The sequence below is a fragment of the Notothenia coriiceps genome, unplaced genomic scaffold (genome assembly GCF_000735185.1).
Source record: "Notothenia coriiceps isolate Sejong01 unplaced genomic scaffold, NC01 NC01_scaffold00036514, whole genome shotgun sequence".
Taxonomy (NCBI): domain Eukaryota; kingdom Metazoa; phylum Chordata; class Actinopteri; order Perciformes; family Nototheniidae; genus Notothenia; species Notothenia coriiceps.
The window spans coordinates 108742-115679 of NW_011369215.1; positions in this window are offsets into that span (position 1 = coordinate 108742).

Below are 6938 nucleotides of genomic sequence, written 5' to 3' on the forward strand. Positions count from 1 at the left end.
GGGGGGGGGGGGGTTCAAACCCTCGACACCTTAAGTCTCACGCTACTTCCTGTTAATCCCCAGAGGCTCAGTAACCTTTTTATCAGATTATCGGAGGTTGATCTATCAGGAAATGAGCCAGGATTTGTATAATCACAGATAATTCTGATTAGATGTAAATGTAATAGATTGAGATCAGATTTGATAAAGAGGTTTTTGGAGAATCACTGATCCGTCCTGGATTGGCCAATTTTCTAACGCACACACATTCAGGCTCAATCAACATATATCTATAGAAATACACTAATTATTAAGCTTTGATGAACTGTAATATCCTCAAAAAAACAACAACATAAAAACAGGTTGAGGTCTCAGCTGCGCGGCATATTGTAGAAGTGCATTGTGGGTAAAAATAATGAACCACCAACCAGAAATGCATCCATTCCATAACCCTAAAGATTAAAAATACATTTGAAGTGGTTGAAAAGAAATACAAAAATCAGAAGTAGCATTAGAAGTTCATATAGACCAAATATGATGTTTCTTTTTAATTAGGAGTAATAACTTTAATCGGTGAATTACAGTGTAAAGCCATCTGTTTGTGTTTTTTTAAAGGCGGAGCAGCTGCATGAGTGAAAATGTTACAATGAATTGAAACTGCTCTCAGAAACAGAAAAACATTGTTAGTTGTCAAAAAAACATGAACCAAAAATATAAGAAGAATACAAAACAACAAAACATGCATAAAGGTTGGACACAGGTGCAATACGGGATCTGGTGAGGACAGCTTTATGCTCATGGGGAGATGTTTGGGTAAATATGTGTTATAAAGATGAGTCTGGGACGGGAGGTGCTGCTGATTTCAGTTTAAATTATTATAATTTTGCTCCATTTAGTTTAAAAAGACAAAAGCGTTTCAGGGTAGGACAGATGCCGAAATGGGTTCTTAAGTGTGCAGAAAACAAACCATTTTGGGTTTTTTCTTTATGATGTTAGGTGTAGTTTTCATGATATAAAAAGATTAGTTTCACAAAGTATTCTACAGTTACACTTTTATATAAATAAGAACTAAATAGTATATACCTGAAGGAACTAAAAAGAAATGTGAAGCGGCTAGAAAAAAACAACAATATATAAGGGGGACTGTGGCTCAGTGGGTAGTGTGCTGGACTTCGAATCAGGGGGTAGAACGTTCAAGTCCCACTGCAGTCAGCATGTCGTTGTGTCCCTGGGCAACACACTTCACCCCAAATTGCTCCTGTGGGGATTGTCCACAGTACTGAATGTATGTAAGTCACTTTGGATAAAAGCGTCTAACAAGTGAAATGTAATGTAATATAACCCAAAATTAAAAAAGACAGATTACAGCAACAACCTTTATTTACAAATGTGGCTATAAATGTAATTAAAGAAATAGTGTAAAGTCCTCAAAAGTCCAAGGTGACTTATATTGTTTGGTTTGAACAAAAGGCCTAAACTTAAAAATATTCTGTCTGCAATGACAGAAAGAAGCTGTGAGAAGTGAGAAGCTCAAATTTGATAATTATTTGCATTAATAACTTAAATTATTTACTAATGTTCACGATATATATTTTTTTGGTCAAATTGCTGAAGATGGATTTGTCCGCTTTATAAGATCCAGACCTACTTCGTTTAGACGCATGTAATTGATAAATCAAGCCTTTTCTTTTACTTCAGAACAAATCTGCTCTATTCAACGACAACAGACTGTTCATGACGACCTCACTAAGCTGCTTTTATTTTCCCATATTTAACATATCCCTAATCAACATATTTGACAGGCTTACAGTGATCATACATCTGAGCTCATGTTTTTTATTCCCACGTGAAACAAAGAGAAATCCCGGATTAGTTTGACCAGATTTCTGCCTGCTCTGTAACAAATATTCCTGTTGGAGGGATCGTTGTCGGTTTAGTGAAATAGGGCCGAGGACAGAGCGCCGGTTGGTTGGTAATCTCAGCCATGTAGATTAGGGGTGGGGGTTGGGGGGCAACAACAATAACACAGGAACATATTGCCAAGCAGATTGCTTTGGGCCAAACGGAGCTCGACGTTTCGCTTTCTGTGAGAGACGTACGTGTCCAACACAAGACTGCTGCCACTAATTGGTTATTTATTTCATTTTTTATTACACTGGTGTGTGTGTGTGTGTGTGTGTGTGTGTGTGTGTGTGTGTGTGTGTGTGTGTGTGTGTGTGTGTGTGTGTGTGTGTGGTTTTAAGTTTAATATTTTAGGGTTTGATGTTGAGGCGATACGAGTGTCTTACAGTAATATCTCTGACTGTGGGTTCAAAGAGAGAAGTGTGTGAGATCGTGTTTGAGAGTAAAAGTATTGTTAGAATTGATTTGGATTGAAGACAAACACACCAGGAATGTTAACATAAGTCAGCTACGTAAAGTCTTATGCAATATTTTTCCATGGACACAACTGAAAGGATTGTGGATACAAACAGGAGAACATATAAAGCAGCCCTGAAAAAGCAGGTCACTACCTAAAGAAGAGAGGACACCAACCATAACAACATACACGACAAGCCAAAACGCCCAAAATCAACTGGAAACAACCATGAAAGGGTAGAAGACTGAAAAACAGTTTAAGAAAGCTAGAAATCAAGCAACTCAACTTAAGAGGCAACTTATAGGAGCTAGAAAACCATTTGAAGAAGCGACAACTGAATCCGGAGAGGAGAGAAAAACAACCAAAAATAAGTTGTTAAACAGAAGATGCAAGAAAACCGAAGCAGCTGGAACACAACCCGAGGAAAAAGGAAAAATCATAGGAACTATAAAACAGCCAATTCAAACTGGACAATAAACAAGGGAGCTGAAGAGCAACCAGGAAGACTATAGGCGCGTTCACACCGGAGTACTTCAACCCGTACTTTTCCCATTTAGTTCCGATAGTGCCTGGAATTTTGCGTTCACACCAAAAAGAGAACTTAGTTCAGAGAACTTTGACCCCCATTGTTAGTGCCTGCTAGAGAGGTGGGACTACCCTGGGCAGCAAAAAAGTACCAATTTCGATTGGCTGGGCGAATTGCAAACCACGCCCCGTAAAACTCTGAAAAGTTTTTTGAAGCCGCCATTGTATTTGCTGGCATTAGCATTATTAGCATTAGCATTAGCCCTGCGCGCCAACAGAGAGAGAATAACTTATGGCAACACAAAAAAAAACTTGGAGTGATGAGGAGGTGTCGGCGTTCTGGCGATTTACTCTGAAGGCTTCAGTAGAAGCTGCTGGGAGTCCCAGCTCCGGGGACTTCCGGCCCGGGGACTTCGGATGGCAGTATACACCGTGAAGTTGTTTGCGGCCTGCCAGTAAACCCAAAGCAGAAGAAGAAGAAGTGACGTCAGCGGCTTCATTTGCGTAATCTTCCCTCAGGGAACTTATTCCGGTGTGAACGCGATCTGTACTTAGTTCCTTGGGGGTACTAAGTGCTGGCACTAACGGCTGGACACTAAGTACGGCAAAGTACTTGGTGTGAAAGCGGCTTTTGGACACATCCCAAAAAGAACAACCAGGAGAGCCAGAACCAAACTACCTTTTAAAAGCTACCAAACAATTTGAAAAAGGTACAGTTTAATCAGGATAAGCTATCAAAAGATACTCCAACAACAACTCGAAGAAGTTAAAAAACTAAAAAAGCTGAAACGCAACCCAATGTAACAACAGAAAACAATACGATTTAACTAGAAAACTACTACGAAATAACCAGAAGAAGCTAGAAGTAAACCTACAGAAACTTGAAAGAATATTTGAAGAAGCTAAAGAACGGCCACAAGAAGCTAGACGGCAACCAGCATCAGTGAAATAAAGAAGATTAAATTCAACACAAGGAACAAAGTCAGAAATCCACAGGGACTACTGAAGGAAACGGCCAGGAGAATCTACTGTAGAAAACAACAAGCAAATAAAAAGAAATGATGTTTGAAGACAGACGATCAAATGTATTGTTACCAACTTGAAGAGTTGTTATTGTTCTGTCTGCAGATGGCCATGAGCTGGAATTGTGTTTTGGCTAAGCCAGCCTGTCCATCAGACATATCCATTTAAACTCTCATCAACATGTCCCACAGCAAAATACATTTTCATAGTGTCATATGGGGATGGAGCCAAGGGGCATTTCACTGACCCTCACCCTAACTCTTTTAAATCAATTAATCAATCAAAATAATTTATTAATCCCTGGGGACAATTAGGTTTCATGAAGTACAAATGTGCTATAAAAGCCATTGGAGCAGAAATCTTCGTCAGTCTGGGAACCATCAAAGGAAACGTTTGAAATGCTGTGAATGGAAACGCATTACTTCACATCACAAATGAAACTGTTTTAATGTCTGGATCTGGGGGACCTTCACCAAGTCTGGGAAAGTGACCTCGATGTCATCAGGTCATCAGCTTGGGTTTGGAAAAGAAGGGATGCTTTTGAAACTGGAATTATAAACCTGGTTATCTTGGCCTCTGATGCTTCTACTTTCACAAATATATTATTATGCTGTCTATTAGCACGCTTCTTAACTTTCCGATTCATCTTGCCAGAAATGGGGCGAAGCCTGCGAGCTAGTTCAGGCAGTCAACTCGAGCACTTATGCTGCATTCATACATAACACCCATTGCCACTCTACAACCAACCAGAGTCTCCTTAATACGCCGCTCTATTTAACCTGCCAGATATTTCTCTATGCATTGCTTGCTGCTGCTATTGCTGCAGCTACCTCTACGTCGCTGCTGCTTGCTGCCCCACCACCACCCCAGCTTCCACCCCAGCTTCCACCTGTAGGCTCGGGGGTTAGTTATTTAATCATCACTCATCGTGCTATGTATATCTATGGAGTGATGATGCCCGAGCCTAGTCGCCAAACTCAACTATATGCTGCTTCTAATAAACATGTTAAAGAAACACGTGAGTTGTCTGACTGAACATGTGTAGTCAAATCTTGAATGACAGCCTTTTGCACGATGCGTTTTGGGTATTTCTCACGCAAGTGGAGCAGATTTGTTCCTCAAACCCTAAACATCTTTCGCCTATATTCAGTATATTCACTGTACACTGAATCTCTTCCCCAGGTAATCCTGTCCTGCCTTTCCTGAACATTTATTCTGATGGGTCATTGAGTACTTCTTCACCAAACATTAGTGAGGCATGCACTGTAGTTCCCAGGATGCACTGCTGTCATATATCTGGGTCAGATGTTGTACAGCTCCACGCCATATGGCTGTACTGTAGTGAGGCCAGAGGGAAGTGTGTGTGTGTGTGTGTGTGTGTGTGTGTGTGTGTGTGTGTGTGTGTGTGTGTGTGTGTGTGTGTGTGTGTGTGTGTGTGTGTGTCTCGGGTCGTTCTAATTCAATCCCCTCTCTGTGCTTTCGTGGTTCCCGAGTTCGGATTCAAGTCCGTCAGTTGAGCTCGTGAATACGACGTAAGTTGTACATTGTGGGTAACGGGTGAGATGTGTGGTTGGTCTCTATGAGGGAAGGAGTTTAGTTTGCCAGTTACTGGCTGAGTATTTTGTAGGAAGGTGGACGTGGATCTACTCCAAACATGTAGGAAATTTATCGTTTCGATCGTAACAACTTGGAATAACGAACACACGAACGGGAGCGGACAGACGACAGGTCGGATGGCGACAGATAGGACTACCTGAACAACTGACAACTTTACGTCTGTATTACTGATAGTCAGGGTCACACACACTAGCACACGCGACACACCACACAGGGACACCGAACTACACCGGGACGGGGATGCACGGGCTACGTACAGCCTGGCACACACAGGGATGGACGTGTATTTAGGGAGACTCCTTCACGTTTGTAGACGAGCGAGTAGACTTTTGGGGGTTCGAGGAGGTGGGGGGTAGGGTCGGAAGGGTGGGGACCATCCCTGTGTCGTCTGATCACACAGATGCTAGAAGGTGAGTCATTAATTAATGTTTTACTCGTCTAATGTTTGATCATTTGTTAAGGGGTCATGTAGGTGTTTGTCCTGTCTCATTCGAGTTGAGTCTAATTCATTGTTTGGTTTTTTTTCTTTTTTAATTTGATCGTTTTAATACACTACTAAATATCACATCTTAATCTAAACGGGCTACGTGGATCCAGGCGGTTGAGTTGATGAGAAACTCGAATTTTCGGTTAACTAATTTAGGGTTAAATTTAATTTCCATACTGGCAACCGCCTACCGTGTGAATCTCTTTACTTCCGCTCTCGGTCCCCAAATCGAAAGCCACCAAACTTCCCAGGTTTCGTACTACCGGAGAAGGTCCAGACGGACCAGCGGAGGGGGTCCTTACCACTAGGTTACGACCATACCTCTCCTTCGGACCTACCCCATCTGACCCCCAGAACTCTAGGGCGATTGTGGCTGCCATAATTTTACAATGTGCTTGGCCCCCTAATCGAAGCGCCGACTACTAAAGATTACAATAATAAAATTGTCCGCCGGGCACTCAGAAGCGACCTTTACTCCTTTGTCCTTGTCCCTATAGTGACTACTTTACACACACCAATTACACGCTGAATACAAAACATTTTAATGAACATTACTCAAAGTATTGTAGTGCAGTTCTAGGGTGTCTCTCGGTCACCTAACTTTAATGTAGCAGTTTCACAAGATAACTGACCAATGTATAGTCGATTGTATAAGGGTAAGGTGTAATAAATTTGTCGTGAAAAGAGTTTCATTTACAAATCGTTTACACCCTGTGGTAACGTGTTTTCGCAACAGTAACCAACTTGTTTCCTTGTTGTTAACACGACAAACAACGTTTTATAATAAACATAATAATAACTCCCAGGGAGTACTTTTGTACATTTTGTTAAATAACTAAAATGAATTCAGAAAATTTCGGCATTCTCTGCACGTTTATACTTTGTAAAGGAGTACAAAATCCTCATATTAAGTGTGTATGTCTCTATCTTTTTTCTTGAATTAAGTCC